At 43.6% G+C, this 22,911-nt stretch overlaps 2 pseudogenes; both read right to left on the reverse strand.

Moving 5' to 3' along the window:
* Nucleotides 1-4,991: 4,991 nt before the first annotated feature.
* Nucleotides 4,992-10,490, reverse strand: LOC122166094 (annotated as a pseudogene).
* On the reverse strand, nucleotides 7,442-17,393 carry LOC122166096 (annotated as a pseudogene).
* Nucleotides 17,394-22,911: the final 5,518 nt, after the last annotated feature.

Below are 22,911 nucleotides of genomic sequence, written 5' to 3' on the forward strand. Positions count from 1 at the left end.
GGGGGGGAGTTACTAGTGGGTTAGCAGGGGTGAAGTTTTCTGGGTCCCCTAAGAAGTTGGGTGAAAACAGGGCTAGTGTGAGGAGGGGGGTGATTATAAGTGCGAGGCCTAGGATGTCTTTGAGGGAGTAGTATGGGTGGAATGGAATTTTGTCGGAGTTTGATGAGATACCTAGTGGGTTGTTTGAGCCTGATTCGTGTAGGAATATAAGGTGGATAGTGGTGATTCCTGCGATTACAAAGGGGAGAAGGAAGTGTAGGGCAAAGAATCGGGTAAGGGTTGGGTTGTCAACTGAGAACCCCCCTCAGGCTCATTCTACTAGGGTTTGTCCAATATAGGGGATTGCTGAGAATAGATTTGTGATGACGGTTGCCCCTCAGAATGATATTTGTCCTCATGGGAGAACGTATCCTACGAAGGCAGTTGCTATGAGTGTGAGAAGCAAGACTACTCCTGTGTTTCAGGTTTCCTTATATAAATAGGAGCCGTAGTAAAGGCCACGTCCGATGTGAAGGAAAATGCAGATGAAGAAGAATGAAGCTCCGTTTGCATGGAGGTTACGGATGAGTCAGCCGTATTGGACGTTTCGGCATGTGTGGGCTACTGAAGTAAATGCGAGTGAGGTGTCTGCAGTGTAGTGTATGGCCAGTAGGAGGCCAGTGAGGATTTGGGTGACAAGGCATACTGCTAGAAGAGAGCCAAAGTTTCATCAAGCGGAGATGTTGGATGGGGCGGGAAGATCAATTAGAGAGTTGTTGATTATTTTTAATAGGGGGTGTGATTTTCGAATGTTGGGTGCCATTATTTTATTTTTGGGTGAGGAGAATTGTTATAAGGATTGTAAGGGCAAATGATCCTAGGTAGGATTTGATTAAGCCTGTATGGAGTGATGTTGAGGTCTTGCTTATGATGAGGTTAAGGTTAGCAAGGCCTTCGGGACCTATTTTTTTATATCATGCTATATCAATCAGGTGGGAAGCAATTTTTTGTCCGTTATTAAGGAGGATTGTGGGGTGGGTTCGATGGGTTAGAAGGTTAAAGTAGCCTATCAGGGAAGAAAAATTTATGAGGGGGTTTTGTTTAGGGGAGGAGAGTGTGTGTGTTGTATTTGAGAGTTCCAGGGCTAGGATAATTCCTAGGATTGTGATGATGATGGCGGCGGTTTTTGTGATGAGTGGTATGGTTATTGGGGGTGTTTTTGTAGGGAGGGTAAGGGATGAAATTAGTAGGCCTGCTATGATGCTTCCTAAGGCTAATCGGATAATTGGTAAAATGGCTGAAGGTGAGTTTTCGTTGATTGGGGTGATTGGTATGGTTCGGTTATATCCTGTTTGGACTAATAAGGTTATGCGTAAGCTATAGGTTGCAGTAAAGGATGTGGCCAGGAGTGTAAGTAAGAGAGCTCAGGTGTTGATGTATGAGGTATTTAAGTTTTCGATGATTAGGTCTTTTGAGTAGAAGCCGGCCAGGAATGGGGTGCCTATTAGAGCAAGATTGCCGATAGTTAGGCAAGAGGTAGTTGTTGGGAGGGTTTTTTGTAAGTTCCCCATTTTACGGATATCCTGTTCGCCATTAAGGCTGTGGATGATTAGGCCAGAACATAAAAATAATATGGCTTTGAAGAAGGCATGTGTTGAAATGTGGAGAAATGCTAGTTGGGGGAGATCAAGTCCAATTGTGACTATTATGAGGCCTAGTTGGCTTGAAGTGGAGAAGGCGATGATTTTTTTGATGTCATTTTGAGTGAGGGCGCAGATGGCGGCAAATAGTGTGGATAGGGCACCTAAACATAGACATGTAGTTAGGGCAATTTTGTTTGAGGTTAAGATAGGGTGGGTCCGAATGAGTAAGAAGATTCCGGCAACTACTATGGTGCTGGAGTGGAGTAGGGCGGAAACTGGAGTTGGGCCTTCTATTGCTGCTGGGAGTCATGGATGGAGGCCAAATTGGGCTGATTTTCCTGTGGCTGCTAGAATTAGGCCGAGGAGAGGGAGGGTGGGTGTTTGGTTTGGTTGGATAGCTAGTTGAATTTCTCAGGTGTTTAAAGTTGAGGCTAGTCATGCTATGCTTAGGATAAGGCCAATGTCTCCGATTCGGTTGTAGATTATTGCTTGTAATGCGGCCGTATTGGCTTCGGCTCGTCCTTGTCATCAGCCAATGAGAAGGAATGATATGATGCCCACTCCTTCTCATCCGATGAATAAGAGGAATATGTTGTTTGCGACGGTTAGTGTTAATATGGCGATAAGAAAGATAAGGAGGAAGGTGAAGAATTTAGTGATAAATGGTTCGGAGGCTATATACCATGTTGCAAATTCTAGAATAGATCAGGTTACGAATAGTGCAATAGGGAAGAATGTTATGGAGTAAAGGTCTATTTTGAGGGAGATTGGGATTTTGAAGTTTTGAATGGGGTGTCATTCTCAGAAGATAGTGATATTTTCCATCCCTGAGTAAATGAAAATAGTCGATGGGATAAGGCTAATTAGGAAGGCGGTCTTAATGGTTTTGGTGATTGATTGTGGGGAGTTTTTGAAGTTAAATAGAAGAGGTAGGATGATTGGAGTGAGGAGGGTGAGTAGAATTAATAGTATAGATGTGTTTAGAAGTTGGGTTATTTTCACTACTTTTACTTGGAGTTGCACCAAGATGAGTGGTTCCTAAGACCAATGGATTACTTTTATCCTTTAAAAGTTTAAGGGGGCCGGGGTTTAAAGCCCGGATGCAGGAATTAGCAGTTCTTGCTGGTTTAATCCACCCCTCGGCAAATAAGGAGGTTTGAACTTCTATTTTTAGAATCACAATCTAATGTTTGGGTTAAACTATATTTGCATATAGGGGTTCCTGAGATTAGTTCTGGTTTGAGGATAAGGGCTAGTATTGGGGCGATGTGGAGTGTTATGAGGAGGTGTTCTCGTGTGTTTGAGTTTGGAGTTGCAGTAATGTGGGTTGGAAGAGTTCCTCGTTGAGTAGATAGGAGTATGTAGAGGGTGTAGGAGGCGGTTAGTAGTGTTGCGATTCCGGTTAGGAAGATTGTAGGAGGGGATCAGTTGAAAAGGGCGATTATAATAGTTAGTTCTGCTATCAGGTTGGTTGTTGGAGGTAAAGCTATATTGGTCAAATTTGCTAAGAGTCATCAGAGGGATATTAGCGGTAAAAGGGGTTGTAGGCCCCGTGTGAGGATGAGAATGCGGCTGTGTGTTCGTTCATAGTTTGTGTTTGCCAGACAGAATAGGAGGGATGATGTAAGACCGTGGGAGATTATGAGAATTATTGCTCCTGAGAATGACCATTGGGTTTGAATTATGCTTGCAGCGATTACTAATCCTATGTGACTTACTGATGAGTAGGCGATGAGAGATTTTAGATCTGTTTGGCGTAGGCAGATGGAACTGGTTATTAGGGCGCCCCATAGGGATAGGGTAAGGAATGGATAATGAAGGAGATTGTATAGGGGTTGTATTAATAGGGTTGTTCGTATGATGCCGTATCCACCTAGTTTAAGTAGTAGGGCGGCGAGTAATATGGAGCCTGCAATTGGTGCTTCTACGTGGGCTTTGGGTAGTCATAAGTGGAGGCCATAGAGGGGTGCTTTAACTATAAATGCTATTAGGAGGGCTAGGCTAGATAGTAGGGCTGTTCATGAAGTTGATGGATTTGGATGAGTAAGTTTGAGGATAGGTAAGTGGAGTGTTCCTACTTCTGAGTGAAGATGGAGAAAGGATACTAGTAGGGGTAGTGAGCTGATTAGGGTGTAGAATAGGAGATAAATGCCTGCGCTGAGTCGTTCGGGTTGATTTCCTCAGCGTGTGATTAAGATTAGGGTGGGGATTAGTGTAGCTTCAAATGAAATGTAAAATAATATAAGTTCTGTTGCTGAGAAGGCTAAAATGATAAATGGTTGAATAATAATTAGGGCAAAGATAAATATTTGTTTGCGAACATGGGGTTCGTGCTGTAAGTGGTTTTGGCTAGCTATAATTATGAGGGGGAGGAATCAGCAGGATAGGACAAGTAATGGGGCTGAGATTTGGTCAGTGCCTGTTCAAGGGGTAAGGTTTTTTAGGGGGTAGTATGATGGGGTTAATCAGTGTAGGCTAATTAAGGAGATTAGGAGACTATATATTGTAGTATTGGTTCATATGAATTTTGCTGGAGATAATAGGGTGGTTGGTAAGAGTATGGCTATAGGTAGAATGATTTTTAACATTGTAAGAGGTTTAGGTTATGTAAGTGGTCGGAGCCATGGGTTCGAGTTGAGGCTACTAATATGGCTAGGCCGGTGCCAGCCTCACATGCTGAAAAGGCCAGTATTAGGATTGGTACGAGGGTGAATGATGGAGTTTGGTTTTCGATGGATCAAATTGAAAGGGGGATAAACATAGATAATATTATGCTTTCTAGGCATAGAAGGGCGGAGATAAGGTGGGTTCGGTGAAATGCTAATCCTAGGCTGCTGAATGTGAATGCGGAGTAAAAGCTGAAGTGTAGGGGAGACATAAGAAAGTTATAGGGGTTATCTATAATTTGCTGGGTCGAAACCAGCTGTCTTGGTTAGACTAACTTTCTACTACTCTGCTCACTCTAGGCCCCCTTGAGTTCATTCGTAGATTAGGCCCAATGTGAGGAGGATAATGATGGCAGTGGCTCAGGAAAGTGTTGTGATGGGTGATTGGAGTTGAATAGCTCATGGAAGAGGAAGGAGTAGGGCGATTTCTAGATCGAATAAGAGGAATAAGATGGCTACTGAGGAAGAATCGGATTGAGAATGGAAGTCGGGCTGAACCTAGGGGATCAAATCCGCATTCGTATGGTGACAATTTTTCTGTATCGGGGGTTATTTGGGCGAGTCAGAAGTTTAGGGTAGTTAGTATAGCACTGAGGATGAAGGATAGGGATAGTATAAATGTAAGAGTATTCATTGCTCTTCTCTGGGTTATTACCAGATTCTAAAGATTGGAAGTCAATTGTACTTAGTATACTAGAAGAGCAGGATCCTCATCAGTATATTGATATATATAGGAAGAGTCAGATGATATCTACGAAGTGTCAGTATCAGGCTGCTGCTTCAAATCCGAAGTGGTGGTTTGATGTGAAATGGAATTTGATTAGTCGTAGGAGGCAGACTGTTAGGAAGGATGAGCCAATAATTACATGTAGGCCGTGAAATCCTGTAGCGACGAAGAAGGTAGAGCCGTAGACGCTGTCGGCGATTGAAAATGAGGCTTCATGATATTCTATGGCTTGAAGGGCGGTAAAGTAGAAGCCTAGGATAATGGTAAGGGTGAGTGCATGAATGGCTTGTTTTCGGTTTCCCTCTGTGATGCTGTGATGGGCTCATGTTACAGTAACACCAGAGGCTAGAAGGATTGCTGTATTTAGGAGGGGAACTTCAAGGGGATTTAGGGGTTTAATCCCTGTTGGTGGTCATTGTCCCCCTAGCTCTGGGGTGGGAGCTAAGCTTGAGTGGAAGAAAGCTCAGAAGAAGCCTAAAAAGAAAAAGGCCTCTGATGTAATGAATAAGATCATGCCATATCGAAGGCCTTTTTGGACGGTGGGGGTGTGGTGGCCTTGGAAGGTACCTTCTCGGATTACATCTCGTCATCATTGTAATATAACTAGGAGTATAGAGAGGAGGCCTATTGTTAGTAAGGTGGATGAGTTATAATGGAATCATATGATTAGGCCAGAGGTGGTGAGTAGTGCTGCAGCTGCACCGAAGATAGGTCATGGGCTTGGGTCGACTATGTGGTAGGAGTGTGCTTGGTGTGCCATTAGATATTTTCTTGTAAATATAGGCTTAGAAGGAGGACAAAAACGTAGGCTTGAATTATGGCTACTGCTACTTCTAGAATGGTTAATAGGAATAAGATGAGTGCTGTTAGGGCAGAGATAGATGGTATTGTTGGTAGAAGGGTAATTGTGGCTGTAGAAATTAGTTGGATAAGTAAGTGTCCAGCTGTGAGGTTAGCTGTTAGGCGTACTCCTAAGGCTAAGGGTCGGATGAGGAGGCTGGTTGTTTCAATTAGAATTAGAGCTGGGATTAGTGGTGTGGGTGTTCCTTCCGGGAGAAGGTGGCCTAGGGAGGCGGTAGGCTGGTTTCGTAAGCCTGTCAGTAGGGTGGCGAGTCATAATGGTAGGGCAAGAGCTATATTTATTGATAGCTGGGTGGTGGGGGTGAAGGTGTATGGAAGAAGTCCAAGTAGATTAATGAAGAGAAGCAGGAGGATTAAGGATGTTAATAGAAGGGCTCATTTATGGCCTGCTTTGTTTAGGGGGGTTATTAGTTGCTTTGTAATTAGGCGAATAAATCAAAGTTGTACAGTGGAAAGGCGGTTATTGACCCACCGATGTCCTGGAGAAGGGAGTAGGAGGGCCGGGAGAAGAAGGGATGGGAGAATTAGGGGGATCCCTAGGAAATAAGGGCTTGAGAATTGGTCGAAAAAGCTTAGGTTCATGGTCAGACTCAAGGGGAGGGTTTTGTTGCTGCTGTGGTTTTGTTTGTGGGGTTGCTTGTTGAGGTAAATGAGAGGAGTTTTGGTTGAATAAGCAGTGAGAAGGTGAATCAAGTTAGGAGTATAATGGTGAATCATGGGTTGGGGTTAAGTTGGGGCATGTCATTAAGGAGGGGGGAAGTCCTCTTTCTCTAGCTTAAAAGGCTAGTGCTTGTCCATAGCTTCTTAATGTTTAAGATGATAGAAGGGAAGATCAGGTTTCGAAGTGTTTTAGGGGGGTTGATTCTACTACGATGGGCATGAAACTGTGGTTAGCTCCGCAGATTTCTGAGCATTGGCCGTAAAATACCCCTGGTCGAGTGGTAATGAAGGAGGTTTGGTTCAGTCGTCCTGGGATTGCATCAGTTTTTACTCCAAGGGTTGGGACAGCTCATGAATGGAGAACATCATCAGCGGTGATGATTATTCGGATGGGAGATTCCATGGGGATTACGATTCGGTGATCAACTTCTAATAGGCGGAAGTGGCCTTGGGGGAGGTCTGTTGTTGGAATTATGTAGGAGTCAAAAGAGAGATCTTTGAAGTCAGTGTATTCATAGGTTCAATATCATTGGTGGCCGATGGCTTTTAGGGTGAGGTCAGGTTCATCAATTTCGTCTATTATATAGAGGATTTGTAGGGAGGGGAGGGCAAGAAGGACTAGGACGATGGCGGGTAGAATGGTTCAGATTAATTCGATTTCTTGGGCATCTACAGTGTTTGATGATAATTTGTTTATTAATATAAGAGTGAGGAGATACAGTACTAGGCTGCAGATTGCTAGTGCTACTATCAGGGCGTGGTCATGAAATTCTACAAGTTCTTCTATGATAGGGGATGAGGCGTCTTGAAATCCTAGTTGAGAGTGATTTGCCATATGAGGTGTACAGGGCTTGCACCTGTGATTTAGTCTTGACAAGTCTATGTAATTAGTTTACTAACACTTCATAAGAAAGAAGCATTAAATGGTTTGATGCGGTTGGCTTGAAACCAGCATGTGAGGGTTCGATTCCTTCCTTTCTTGTACTTGGACAAAGGCTGGTTCCTCGAAGGTGTGATATGGGGGTGGGCATCCATGGATTCATTCGACGTTAGTTGTAGTTAGTTCAGGTTGGAGGACTTTACGTTTTGCTGAGAAGGCCTCTCAGACGATGAATATTAGTATGATTACAGCTGTTATTGAGATTAAAGAACCGATTGAGGAGAGTGTATTTCATAGGGTGTAAGCATCTGGATAGTCTGAGTATCGTCGGGGCATGCCGGCTAGTCCTAGGAAGTGCTGTGGGAAGAAAGTTAGGTTAACTCCTGTGAATATCACTCCGAAGTGTGCTTTAGTTCATGTGGGGTGAAGGGTGAAACCTGTGAATAGGGGGAATCAGTGGGTAAACCCTGCTAAGATAGCAAAAACTGCTCCTATTGAGAGGACATAGTGGAAGTGGGCAACTACGTAATAGGTGTCATGTAGAGCAATATCTAGTGATGAGTTAGCGAGGACAATTCCTGTTAAGCCTCCAATAGTAAATAGGAAGATGAATCCGAGAGCTCAAAGTATAGGTGGGTCTCATTTGATTGTCCCTCCGTGTAGGGTAGCAAGTCAGCTGAAGACTTTAATGCCAGTCGGAATGGCGATGATTATGGTGGCTGATGTGAAATAGGCTCGGGTGTCTACGTCTATTCCTACTGTAAATATGTGATGAGCTCATACAATGAAGCCCAGGAATCCAATTGATAGTATTGCTCACACTATTCCTATATATCCAAAAGGCTCTTTTTTTCCTGCATAATATGCTACTACGTGGGAGATTATTCCGAAGCCTGGGAGGATGAGGATGTAGACTTCTGGATGTCCGAAAAATCAGAATAAGTGCTGATATAGGACTGGGTCTCCCCCTCCCGCAGGGTCGAAGAATGTAGTGTTAAGGTTTCGATCGGTAAGTAATATTGTAATTCCGGCAGCTAGGACGGGTAGAGAGAGTAATAAAAGGATAGCAGTGATGAGGACAGATCATACGAATAGAGGTGTTTGATATTGTGTTAGTGTGGGGGGTTTTATATTAATAATGGTAGTAATGAAGTTAATAGCTCCTAAGATTGATGATACACCTGCTAGATGAAGAGAAAAGATAGCTAGGTCCACTGATGCACCAGCGTGGGCGAGGTTACCGGCTAGGGGAGGATAGACAGTTCATCCGGTACCAGCCCCAGCTTCTACGGTGGATGAGGCTAGTAAGAGGAGGAAAGAGGGTGGAAGGAGTCAGAAGCTTATGTTATTTATGCGCGGGAATGCTATGTCCGGGGCGCCAATTATGAGGGGAACTAATCAATTTCCAAAGCCTCCGATCATGATAGGTATAACTATAAAGAAGATTATGACGAAAGCATGGGCTGTAACGATTACGTTATAGATTTGGTCGTCTCCTAAGAGTGTTCCGGGTTGTCCTAGTTCTGCACGGATTAGCAGGCTTAATGCTGTGCCGATTATGCCTGCCCATGTGCCGAAAATTAGGTAAAGAGTGCCAATGTCTTTATGGTTAGTTGAGAATAATCATCGATTAATGAAGGTCACAGGTAAGATGGCTGAATGTTGAAGCGTTAGGCTGTAGTCCTTTTTACAGAGGTTCAATTCCTCTTCTTATCGGCCCCGTAGTGAAGTTCATAGTGAGTTGCAAGCTCATTGATGCACATTAAGATGTGCCGGGGTCTATGGGCAGAAGCCAATGGGTTATGGCGTCTAGCTGTTAACTAGAATTGTATGGGATCGAGGCCCATCTGCCTAGGGCAAAGGCTTTAGCTTAATTAAAGCATCTGATTTGCATTCAGAAGATACAGGTTAATGTCCTGTTAGTCTTAGAAGGCAGAAACTAAGAGAGTTTAACTCTTATTTAAGGCTTTGAAGGCCTTTGGTTTGGGCGGTGGTTTAATCCTAAGTTTCTAAAATATGGTGATTATTAAGGGGGACAGAGGTAGTAGGGAAGTTGATAGGGCAGATAGGATGGCTGTAAGGGTATTTAGTATTTTGTTAGTGCGTCAGAGTTTCATGTGGTTTGATGAGTTTGGGGGGAGTGTGATTGTTGAATGGTATGCAAGGCGGAGGTAGAAGAATAAGCTCAATAGAGATAGAAGAGTGATGATTGTAGCTGTAGGGGTTATTTCTTGTTTAGTAAGTTCTTGAATGATAAGTCATTTTGGCATAAAGCCTGTGAGTGGTGGGAGGCCTGCTAAGGATAAGAGGGTTAGTATTACAGTTGCATTTAGTATTGGTGTTTTTGTTCACGAGATGAGTATTGTTGATAGTTTAAGGACTTTAATTTGAGTTAATGAAAGGAATACAGTTGCTGTTATAATTACATAGAGAGTGAAAGTGAGGAAGGTAAGATGAGGGTTATAGGTAATGATGATGATTATTCAGCCTAGATGAGAAATGGATGAGAAGGCTAGGATTTTTCGTGTTTGTGTCTGGTTTAAGCCCATTCAACCCCCCACTAATGCTGAAAGGATTGCTAGGGTGGTTAGTATGGTGGGGTTAAGGGATTGTGATGTTATAAGGAGAAGGGTGATGGGAGGGAGCTTCATAAGGGTTGAGAGTAGCAGGGCAGTGATTATTGGGGAGCCTTGGAGGACTTCGGGGAATCAAAAGTGAAATGGGACTAATCCCAGTTTGATTGCGATTGCTATTGTTAACAGTAGGCAGGACGTGGGGTGATTTAGTTGTGTAATATCTCATTGACCAGTAGATCAGGCATTAGTTAGGCTTGAGAATAGGATTAGGGCTGATGCAGTTGATTGGGTGAGGAAATATTTGATTGTAGCTTCGATTGCTCGGGGGTGATGGGATTTAGAGATGAGGGGGATGATGGCTAAGGTGTTGATTTCTAGACCTGTTCAGGCTAAGATTCAATGGTTGCTAGAAATGGTAATGCTAGATCCTATTATTAGGCTCAGGGTGCAGATCAGCTTTGCGTGGGGGTTCATTAGTAGGGGAAGGAGTTGGACCATCGTTTTCGGGGTATGGGCCCGATAGCTTAGTTAGCTGACCCTACTAGAAAATAATATAGAGGGAGTATAAAGAGTTTTGATCTCTTTTGTGTAGGTTCGATTCCTACTTTTCTAAGTTTTGAGGCAGTGAGAGGACTGTTATACCTCTATGTTCACTTTATCATAGTGATCCTTAAGTTATTCGGGCACACTGCCTTAGATGGGGGGGAGACCAGCATAGCTAATTGGTATGCTGGTGTGTCAAAGACATAGGGCTAGGGTTAAGGGTAGAAAGTTTTTTCATAGGAGGTGCATTAGTTGGTCATAGCGGAATCGTGGGTATGAAGCTCGGATTCATAGGAATGAAGATGAGAGGAGGAGAACTTTTGTGGCTAATGCGATGGAGAAGAGTTCGGATGGGAGGTTTAGGAAGCTTGGATTAAGGAAAAGAAGGGTTGTTAGTGTGTTTATGAATATGATATTAGCGTATTCAGCCAGGAAGAATAGGGCAAATGGTCCAGCAGCATATTCAACGTTAAATCCTGATACGAGTTCTGATTCTCCTTCTGTAAGGTCAAATGGGGCTCGGTTAGTTTCTGCAAGGGTAGAAATAAATCATATTATTGTCAGGGGTCATGAGGGAAAAATGAGGTAGATGGGTTCTTGGGTGGTAGCTAGGGTGGCTAGGGTATAGTTTCCACTTAGTATGATTGTGGCTAGAAGAATGATGGCCAGAGTAACTTCATATGAGATTGTTTGGGCGACAGCCCGTAAGGCTCCGATTAAGGCGTATTTAGAGTTTGAAGCCCATCCGGATCATAAGAGTGAGTAGACAGTTAAGCTTGACATGGCTAGGAGGAATAGCAGCCCTAAGTTTAAGTCTGCGAGGGGAAAGGGTAGTGGGAGGGGGGTTCAAATAGTGAGGGCTAGGAGGAGGGCTAAGATAGGTGTTATAATGAAGAGGAAGGGGGAGGAGGTAGATGGGCGGATGGGTTCTTTAATGAAGAGTTTTACCCCATCTGCGATGGGTTGGAGTAGGCCAAAAGGGCCCACAATGTTTGGGCCCTTTCGGGCCTGCATGTAGCTAAGGATTTTTCGTTCTACTAGTGTTAGGAAGGCCACGGCGATTAGGATTGGGAGAACATAGGATAGAGCTATAATTAGGAGGTTTATTAGGGCAGGTGAAGTCATATTAGAGGAAGAGGCTAGGGAGAGGATTTGAACCTCTGGATAAAGGGCTTAAGCCTTTTGCATTTGCCAAGCTCTGCCACGCTAGCTGTTCCTTTTCTAGGAATTGGATGTGTATTGTAGGCTTTTTGGCAATTGAGTTGAATTCATTGCTTATGGGACTAGGGCATGTCTTGTGATATTGGCCCTACTTCTCCGGTCCTTTCGTACTAGGAGGAGTCTGTTCATAGATAGAAACCGACCTGGATTGCTCCGGTCTGAACTCAGATCACGTAGGACTGTTAATCGTTGAACAAACGAACCCTTAATAGCGGCTGCACCATTAGGTTGTCCTGATCCAACATCGAGGTCGTAAACCTCCTTGTCGATATGGGCTCTTGGAGGAGATTGCGCTGTTATCCCTGGGGTAGCTTGGTTCATTGGTCAATTGTATTGGGTCTAGATTACTGTTAGTACTTTGATAGGTAGGTCTTAGTAAAGAGTTATGATCTATGGGTTTGGAGGATTTATTTTTCTCCAAGGTCGCCCCAACCGAAAAATGTCGACCAAGTGTTTAATGGGGGTGAGTCCGGTGGATGGTGTTGGTGGAGAAGTGGTCGTTATTTTTAAGTTCCACAGGGTCTTCTCGTCTTATGGTCACATTCTCGTTTTTGCACGGGAATACTAATTTCACTGATTACCTGCAAGAGACAGTTAAGACCTCGTTTAGCCTTTCATACAAGTCTCAATTTATGGGACAATTGATTGCGCTACCTTCGCACGGTTAGGATACCGCGGCCGTTGAACTTTTGTGTCACTGGGCAGGCATCACCTTCAATACTTGTTGTTAGCTGAAGGCTATGTTTTTGGTAAACAGTCGGGTCTTTGGTTTGCCGAGTTCCTTTTGCAGGTTTTAATCATCTGATATTGGCGCTCCTGAGTTGGGTTAACAGATTGAGCTATATACAGATTCTTGTTGAGATGGAGGTATAAGTTATTCTGTTAATAATATGTTGATGTAAGTTTACGCTGGCGAGGAGGGCTCCAAGTTACTCATTCTAGCATTAATTCTTCTATTGTCATAGGTTAACCTGCTTGAGATTAGGGAATCAGATAGGGGTGTAAATTTTTTATAGGGGAGCTTTGACGCACTCTTTTGTTGATGGCTGCTTTAAGGCCTACGACGGGGGAAGGGGGAAATGGATTATCCGCTGGAGGAGATTGTGTTCTTTTTCGAAGGGGCTGTACCCCCATCGAATTGCTCTTAACTCTTACACGGATGGGGTTAGGTGAATGTCCTTGGAGAATGAGTTGAGGGAGAACTTAAATTCATTTAGCAGGTAACCAGCTATCACCCAGCTCGGTTGGCTTTTCACTTCTACCAGTAAGTCATCCCACTCTTTTGCGACAGAGACGGGTTCGCTCAGTTTAGCTGCTTACAGGTAGCTCGCTTGGGTTTCGGGATGGCAAACTTTTAGTTCTCTTTGCTTGATTGTTCTTGCTAAATCATGATGCAAAAGGTACAAGGGCTGGTCTTTACTGTTTTGTGCTTGTTGTTTTCATTATTATTTCATCTTTCCCTTGCGGTACGATCAGTCTCTATTGCGCCGGAGAGTCTTTTCTATCGCCTATACTAGGATAAATTAGAATGTTTTACTTAGATGATGCAGTGGATTTTTAAAGTTAAGGGTTTCAAGTAGTCGGGCTAGAGTAAAGGCAAGTCAAGGCGACCTCATTTGTAGAGGTATCTTTCAGGTGTAAGCTGAATGCTTTGAAGATTTATAGCTACGCTTTGATAGTCTAAGCGCACCTTCCGGTACGCTTACCTTGTTACGACTTACCTCGTCTTTGGCTTTAGGGGAAGTATTATTTATTGGTGCTTGTGGCCTATGAAGAGGGTGACGGGCGGTATGTACGTGCCCCAGGGCCGTCTTTAAATAGGCTTAAAGGTATGGTCCTATTTTACTGCTAAATCCTCCTTCCAAGGACTGGTTTCATGTCCTTTTTCGTTTATATTCTACGTTAGAAAATGTAGCCCATTTCTTCCACCCCATGGGCTATACCTTGACCTGTCTTGTTAGCGGAGGCTATTGAGCTCACTTTTGGTCTTTCATTTAGGTGGGCTGGCGACGGCGGTATGTAGGCTGTTCGGGCAAGGGGTGGTTGGGTGGATCGTGGATTATCGATTATAGAACAGGCTCCTCTAGGTGGGTTTAGGGCACCGCCAAGTCCTTAGAGTTTTAAGCGTTTGTGCTCGTAGTTCTCAGGCGGATACAGGAGTATATAGGTATCTGAATTAAGGGCCAGGCATAGTGGGGTATCTAATCCCAGTTTGTACCCTGGCTTTCGTGGGTTAAATTAATCGTATAGCTAAGATGGTTTAGGGGGGCTTAGGTGGATCATGGGCTTATGACAGCTTAGTTACGTTTTGATCTTAGTTGTTGAAGATAACATATGGCCACTCTTTACGCCGGGCAACTATTGATTTGGGTTTCTTGTATGACCGCGGTGGCTGGCACAAGATTTACCAACCCTAAATTGCTATGGCTAAGTCAAGTTTACACTTATTGCTTAAGGTTAATTACTGCTGAATACCCGTGGGGGTGTGGCTTTGGCAAGGTGTTTTGGGCTACGCTTGGGTGGGCCTGATACCTGCTCCTTTTGCTTGTTTAAAGTTTTAAGGGCATTTTCACTGGAGTGCGGATACTTGCATGTATATATCTAGCAAAAATCAATAGTAAGGTTAGGACTAAGTCTTTTTGCCCGCAGGTATTGTAGGTACCGTCTTGGCATCTTCAGTGCCATGCTTTGGGGTAAGCTATGGGGGCTATTGATGGCTGGAGAATCCAGCTATTTGTATTTTAACAATATAAATAATGTTAGTTTAAGGGATTTAATGCTGTGTGATTTTTGTTTTTTTAAATGATGCGTTGGGCAGTCGAGTTTCTCTAATAAAAATGGTTAAATCAACAATGTATATATACTAAACAAAACGTTTTTATGGTTTGTGGATTTTTAGGCGGTAGTTTTAGTTTAATTTAGTTTTTTAAAAAATGATTTTAAAAAATAAAAAAAAATAAAAAAAAAATTGTGGAGAATTTCCTAGTTTTGTTAGAAAAATAGAGGAAGTGAAAATTCGTAAAAATATGTCCGACAAGCATTCACTAAATAGCACCATTTACCGGGGGGGGTGGAAGAACCATAACCAAATGCGATCCAAAGTGCATCAGTGTCAAGATGATTCCCCATACACGCAAACCGTCTCATCGAGGGACACGAGAGGACTAGGATAGGACGCAACGCAGGAGTAGTCCAGGCTTCACTTGAAAAGCACTCCGCACCCGCACTGTGAAGGGCAACCTGTGAAGAAGCCCCAGAAAAAAGAGGAACCAACAGCAATGAAGAGATAAGATGCCGCGATCACGGACTGAAGAGGGGAGAATAATGCACAGATGACTTCGTGAAAAGTGAGGAGTTCAGGAGTTATGCATGGGATGTTCCTGACCGAGGAACCAGAGGCGCAAAAGAGCAAGGAGGGCGAGGGGTGTAGGGGGAAAGAATGGGCCTGAAGCTAGTCATGAGGTACATTACGGGCAGGGGATGGTGATCTCTCGTGAGGTGAACGATCAATAAATCCATCTGGTACTTCGAGCATAACCAAATGGGGGGAGGCAGGTATTTAATATTATGTCTAACGAGCATTCATATATATGGTCTCTTGAGGGTGGTAAAGATTTGGATGGGGTATTAATGGAGGTTATGTTGAGGAGCATTACAGGAGTATTACATAAGGAGAAATGTGGATAAGATGTTATGTCCGACTACATATAATGGGTTTAGTACCTATATAATATATAGTACCGGTACCATAATGTATGTGGTATATAAATATATGCACGACGTACATAGTATACCCCCCCTGGGGGGGAAAGGGGGGGTACACTAAGTAGGGGAGTTAGGTTAAAAAAAGTGTTGTTCCTGTAGTTGAGAACAACAATGGCTTTTCAAGCCGTAGTCCTTGGGGTTATCCAAGCAGGAATATATGACTTATTTTGTGATTACTCTTGGGGTTTGTTTTATGTTAGGGGTTTTGGCTGTAGCTTCTAACCCCTCTCCTTATTATGGTGTGGTAGGGTTGGTGTTGGCGTCTGTAGCGGGATGTGGGTGGTTAGTGAATTTGGGTGTATCTTTTATTTCTTTAGCGTTGTTTATAATTTACTTAGGGGGTATGTTGGTGGTTTTTGTTTATTCGGTATCTTTGGCGGCGGACCCTTATCCTGAGGCTTGGGGGGATTGGCGGGTGGTGGGGTATGGGTTAGGTTTTGTTTTAATTGTTTGTGTGGGGGTAGTTTTAGGGGGTTTTGTTGATTTTTGGAAAGTTGGGGTGGCTACTATTGATGGTGGGGGAGTGTCTTTTATTCGGTTAGATATAAGTGGGGTGGCAGTGTTTTATTCGTGAGGTGTTGGTTTATTTTTGGTGGCGGGGTGAGGTTTGTTATTGGCTTTGTTTGTTGTGTTGGAGCTTGTGCGTGGGTTATCTCGGGGGGCGATTCGGGCAGTTTAGGGTCTTCAGAAAATAGTTTATTGGAAAACATCAGCTTTGGGAGCTGGAGAGAGAGGTTTGAGTCCTTTTTTTCTGAGTTACTCTAAGAAGGGTGGAATCTTCAGTTTTTGGTTTACAAGACCAATGTTTTTCATAAACTATTAGAGTATTTAGTGGCTGAGTATTTTGTTTTCTAGAGTTCCAATTAGGGGGAAGAGGAAAAGGAGGATGGTGAAGTATGAGAGTGAGGCGATTTGTCCAATAAGGATGAATGGGTGTTCTACTGGTTGGCTTCCTACTCAGGTTAGGATAAGGAGGTTAGCTACGAGGAGTCAAAATAGGATTTGGGAGAGTGGGCGGAATGTTATAGTTCGTTGCTTGGATTTGTGGAGGAAGGGGATGAGGAGGAGGATGAGGACTGATGCTGCTAAGGCCAGGACGCCTCCGAGCTTGTTTGGGATTGAGCGAAGGATGGCGTAGGCAAATAGAAAGTATCATTCTGGTTTGATGTGGGGGGGAGTTACTAGTGGGTTAGCAGGGGTGAAGTTTTCTGGGTCCCCTAAGAAGTTGGGTGAAAACAGGGCTAGTGTGAGGAGGGGGGTGATTATAAGTGCGAGGCCTAGGATGTCTTTGAGGGAGTAGTATGGGTGGAATGGAATTTTGTCGGAGTTTGATGAGATACCTAGTGGGTTGTTTGAGCCTGATTCGTGTAGGAATATAAGGTGGATAGTGGTGATTCCTGCGATTACAAAGGGGAGAAGGAAGTGTAGGGCAAAGAATCGGGTAAGGGTTGGGTTGTCAACTGAGAACCCCCCTCAGGCTCATTCTACTAGGGTTTGTCCAATATAGGGGATTGCTGAGAATAGATTTGTGATGACGGTTGCCCCTCAGAATGATATTTGTCCTCATGGGAGAACGTATCCTACGAAGGCAGTTGCTATGAGTGTGAGAAGCAAGACTACTCCTGTGTTTCAGGTTTCCTTATATAAATAGGAGCCGTAGTAAAGGCCACGTCCGATGTGAAGGAAAATGCAGATGAAGAAGAATGAAGCTCCGTTTGCATGGAGGTTACGGATGAGTCAGCCGTATTGGACGTTTCGGCATGTGTGGGCTACTGAAGTAAATGCGAGTGAGGTGTCTGCAGTGTAGTGTATGGCCAGTAGGAGGCCAGTGAGGATTTGGGTGACAAGGCATACTGCTAGAAGAGAGCCAAAGTTTCATCAAGCGGAGATGTTGGATGGGGCGGGAAGATCAATTAGAGAGTTGTTGATTATTTTTAATAGGGGGTGTGATTTTCGAATGTTGGGTGCCATTATTTTATTTTTGGGTGAGGAGAATTGTTATAAGGATTGTAAGGGCAAATGATCCTAGGTAGGATTTGATTAAGCCTGTATGGAGTGATGTTGAGGTCTTGCTTATGATGAGGTTAAGGTTAGCAAGGCCTTCGGGACCTATTTTTTTATATCATGCTATATCAATCAGGTGGGAAGCAATTTTTTGTCCGTTATTAAGGAGGATTGTGGGGTGGGTTCGATGGGTTAGAAGGTTAAAGTAGCCTATCAGGGAAGAAAAATTTATGAGGGGGTTTTGTTTAGGGGAGGAGAGTGTGTGTGTTGTATTTGAGAGTTCCAGGGCTAGGATAATTCCTAGGATTGTGATGATGATGGCGGCGGTTTTTGTGATGAGTGGTATGGTTATTGGGGGTGTTTTTGTAGGGAGGGTAAGGGATGAAATTAGTAGGCCTGCTATGATGCTTCCTAAGGCTAATCGGATAATTGGTAAAATGGCTGAAGGTGAGTTTTCGTTGATTGGGGTGATTGGTATGGTTCGGTTATATCCTGTTTGGACTAATAAGGTTATGCGTAAGCTATAGGTTGCAGTAAAGGATGTGGCCAGGAGTGTAAGTAAGAGAGCTCAGGTGTTGATGTATGAGGTATTTAAGTTTTCGATGATTAGGTCTTTTGAGTAGAAGCCGGCCAGGAATGGGGTGCCTATTAGAGCAAGATTGCCGATAGTTAGGCAAGAGGTAGTTGTTGGGAGGGTTTTTTGTAAGTTCCCCATTTTACGGATATCCTGTTCGCCATTAAGGCTGTGGATGATTAGGCCAGAACATAAAAATAATATGGCTTTGAAGAAGGCATGTGTTGAAATGTGGAGAAATGCTAGTTGGGGGAGATCAAGTCCAATTGTGACTATTATGAGGCCTAGTTGGCTTGAAGTGGAGAAGGCGATGATTTTTTTGATGTCATTTTGAGTGAGGGCGCAGATGGCGGCAAATAGTGTGGATAGGGCACCTAAACATAGACATGTAGTTAGGGCAATTTTGTTTGAGGTTAAGATAGGGTGGGTCCGAATGAGTAAGAAGATTCCGGCAACTACTATGGTGCTGGAGTGGAGTAGGGCGGAAACTGGAGTTGGGCCTTCTATTGCTGCTGGGAGTCATGGATGGAGGCCAAATTGGGCTGATTTTCCTGTGGCTGCTAGAATTAGGCCGAGGAGAGGGAGGGTGGGTGTTTGGTTTGGTTGGATAGCTAGTTGAATTTCTCAGGTGTTTAAAGTTGAGGCTAGTCATGCTATGCTTAGGATAAGGCCAATGTCTCCGATTCGGTTGTAGATTATTGCTTGTAATGCGGCCGTATTGGCTTCGGCTCGTCCTTGTCATCAGCCAATGAGAAGGAATGATATGATGCCCACTCCTTCTCATCCGATGAATAAGAGGAATATGTTGTTTGCGACGGTTAGTGTTAATATGGCGATAAGAAAGATAAGGAGGAAGGTGAAGAATTTAGTGATAAATGGTTCGGAGGCTATATACCATGTTGCAAATTCTAGAATAGATCAGGTTACGAATAGTGCAATAGGGAAGAATGTTATGGAGTAAAGGTCTATTTTGAGGGAGATTGGGATTTTGAAGTTTTGAATGGGGTGTCATTCTCAGAAGATAGTGATATTTTCCATCCCTGAGTAAATGAAAATAGTCGATGGGATAAGGCTAATTAGGAAGGCGGTCTTAATGGTTTTGGTGATTGATTGTGGGGAGTTTTTGAAGTTAAATAGAAGAGGTAGGATGATTGGAGTGAGGAGGGTGAGTAGAATTAATAGTATAGATGTGTTTAGAAGTTGGGTTATTTTCACTACTTTTACTTGGAGTTGCACCAAGATGAGTGGTTCCTAAGACCAATGGATTACTTTTATCCTTTAAAAGTTTAAGGGGGCCGGGGTTTAAAGCCCGGATGCAGGAATTAGCAGTTCTTGCTGGTTTAATCCACCCCTCGGCAAATAAGGAGGTTTGAACTTCTATTTTTAGAATCACAATCTAATGTTTGGGTTAAACTATATTTGCATATAGGGGTTCCTGAGATTAGTTCTGGTTTGAGGATAAGGGCTAGTATTGGGGCGATGTGGAGTGTTATGAGGAGGTGTTCTCGTGTGTTTGAGTTTGGAGTTGCAGTAATGTGGGTTGGAAGAGTTCCTCGTTGAGTAGATAGGAGTATGTAGAGGGTGTAGGAGGCGGTTAGTAGTGTTGCGATTCCGGTTAGGAAGATTGTAGGAGGGGATCAGTTGAAAAGGGCGATTATAATAGTTAGTTCTGCTATCAGGTTGGTTGTTGGAGGTAAAGCTATATTGGTCAAATTTGCTAAGAGTCATCAGAGGGATATTAGCGGTAAAAGGGGTTGTAGGCCCCGTGTGAGGATGAGAATGCGGCTGTGTGTTCGTTCATAGTTTGTGTTTGCCAGACAGAATAGGAGGGATGATGTAAGACCGTGGGAGATTATGAGAATTATTGCTCCTGAGAATGACCATTGGGTTTGAATTATGCTTGCAGCGATTACTAATCCTATGTGACTTACTGATGAGTAGGCGATGAGAGATTTTAGATCTGTTTGGCGTAGGCAGATGGAACTGGTTATTAGGGCGCCCCATAGGGATAGGGTAAGGAATGGATAATGAAGGAGATTGTATAGGGGTTGTATTAATAGGGTTGTTCGTATGATGCCGTATCCACCTAGTTTAAGTAGTAGGGCGGCGAGTAATATGGAGCCTGCAATTGGTGCTTCTACGTGGGCTTTGGGTAGTCATAAGTGGAGGCCATAGAGGGGTGCTTTAACTATAAATGCTATTAGGAGGGCTAGGCTAGATAGTAGGGCTGTTCATGAAGTTGATGGATTTGGATGAGTAAGTTTGAGGATAGGTAAGTGGAGTGTTCCTACTTCTGAGTGAAGATGGAGAAAGGATACTAGTAGGGGTAGTGAGCTGATTAGGGTGTAGAATAGGAGATAAATGCCTGCGCTGAGTCGTTCGGGTTGATTTCCTCAGCGTGTGATTAAGATTAGGGTGGGGATTAGTGTAGCTTCAAATGAAATGTAAAATAATATAAGTTCTGTTGCTGAGAAGGCTAAAATGATAAATGGTTGAATAATAATTAGGGCAAAGATAAATATTTGTTTGCGAACATGGGGTTCGTGCTGTAAGTGGTTTTGGCTAGCTATAATTATGAGGGGGAGGAATCAGCAGGATAGGACAAGTAATGGGGCTGAGATTTGGTCAGTGCCTGTTCAAGGGGTAAGGTTTTTTAGGGGGTAGTATGATGGGGTTAATCAGTGTAGGCTAATTAAGGAGATTAGGAGACTATATATTGTAGTATTGGTTCATATGAATTTTGCTGGAGATAATAGGGTGGTTGGTAAGAGTATGGCTATAGGTAGAATGATTTTTAACATTGTAAGAGGTTTAGGTTATGTAAGTGGTCGGAGCCATGGGTTCGAGTTGAGGCTACTAATATGGCTAGGCCGGTGCCAGCCTCACATGCTGAAAAGGCCAGTATTAGGATTGGTACGAGGGTGAATGATGGAGTTTGGTTTTCGATGGATCAAATTGAAAGGGGGATAAACATAGATAATATTATGCTTTCTAGGCATAGAAGGGCGGAGATAAGGTGGGTTCGGTGAAATGCTAATCCTAGGCTGCTGAATGTGAATGCGGAGTAAAAGCTGAAGTGTAGGGGAGACATAAGAAAGTTATAGGGGTTATCTATAATTTGCTGGGTCGAAACCAGCTGTCTTGGTTAGACTAACTTTCTACTACTCTGCTCACTCTAGGCCCCCTTGAGTTCATTCGTAGATTAGGCCCAATGTGAGGAGGATAATGATGGCAGTGGCTCAGGAAAGTGTTGTGATGGGTGATTGGAGTTGAATAGCTCATGGAAGAGGAAGGAGTAGGGCGATTTCTAGATCGAATAAGAGGAATAAGATGGCTACTGAGGAAGAATCGGATTGAGAATGGAAGTCGGGCTGAACCTAGGGGATCAAATCCGCATTCGTATGGTGACAATTTTTCTGTATCGGGGGTTATTTGGGCGAGTCAGAAGTTTAGGGTAGTTAGTATAGCACTGAGGATGAAGGATAGGGATAGTATAAATGTAAGAGTATTCATTGCTCTTCTCTGGGTTATTACCAGATTCTAAAGATTGGAAGTCAATTGTACTTAGTATACTAGAAGAGCAGGATCCTCATCAGTATATTGATATATATAGGAAGAGTCAGATGATATCTACGAAGTGTCAGTATCAGGCTGCTGCTTCAAATCCGAAGTGGTGGTTTGATGTGAAATGGAATTTGATTAGTCGTAGGAGGCAGACTGTTAGGAAGGATGAGCCAATAATTACATGTAGGCCGTGAAATCCTGTAGCGACGAAGAAGGTAGAGCCGTAGACGCTGTCGGCGATTGAAAATGAGGCTTCATGATATTCTATGGCTTGAAGGGCGGTAAAGTAGAAGCCTAGGATAATGGTAAGGGTGAGTGCATGAATGGCTTGTTTTCGGTTTCCCTCTGTGATGCTGTGATGGGCTCATGTTACAGTAACACCAGAGGCTAGAAGGATTGCTGTATTTAGGAGGGGAACTTCAAGGGGATTTAGGGGTTTAATCCCTGTTGGTGGTCATTGTCCCCCTAGCTCTGGGGTGGGAGCTAAGCTTGAGTGGAAGAAAGCTCAGAAGAAGCCTAAAAAGAAAAAGGCCTCTGATGTAATGAATAAGATCATGCCATATCGAAGGCCTTTTTGGACGGTGGGGGTGTGGTGGCCTTGGAAGGTACCTTCTCGGATTACATCTCGTCATCATTGTAATATAACTAGGAGTATAGAGAGGAGGCCTATTGTTAGTAAGGTGGATGAGTTATAATGGAATCATATGATTAGGCCAGAGGTGGTGAGTAGTGCTGCAGCTGCACCGAAGATAGGTCATGGGCTTGGGTCGACTATGTGGTAGGAGTGTGCTTGGTGTGCCATTAGATATTTTCTTGTAAATATAGGCTTAGAAGGAGGACAAAAACGTAGGCTTGAATTATGGCTACTGCTACTTCTAGAATGGTTAATAGGAATAAGATGAGTGCTGTTAGGGCAGAGATAGATGGTATTGTTGGTAGAAGGGTAATTGTGGCTGTAGAAATTAGTTGGATAAGTAAGTGTCCAGCTGTGAGGTTAGCTGTTAGGCGTACTCCTAAGGCTAAGGGTCGGATGAGGAGGCTGGTTGTTTCAATTAGAATTAGAGCTGGGATTAGTGGTGTGGGTGTTCCTTCCGGGAGAAGGTGGCCTAGGGAGGCGGTAGGCTGGTTTCGTAAGCCTGTCAGTAGGGTGGCGAGTCATAATGGTAGGGCAAGAGCTATATTTATTGATAGCTGGGTGGTGGGGGTGAAGGTGTATGGAAGAAGTCCAAGTAGATTAATGAAGAGAAG

This window comes from Centrocercus urophasianus, unplaced genomic scaffold (assembly GCF_019232065.1).
Source record: "Centrocercus urophasianus isolate 14NV4802_14NV808 unplaced genomic scaffold, USGS_Curo_1.0 seq_315, whole genome shotgun sequence".
In the NCBI taxonomy this organism is placed as follows: Eukaryota; Metazoa; Chordata; class Aves; order Galliformes; family Phasianidae; genus Centrocercus; species Centrocercus urophasianus.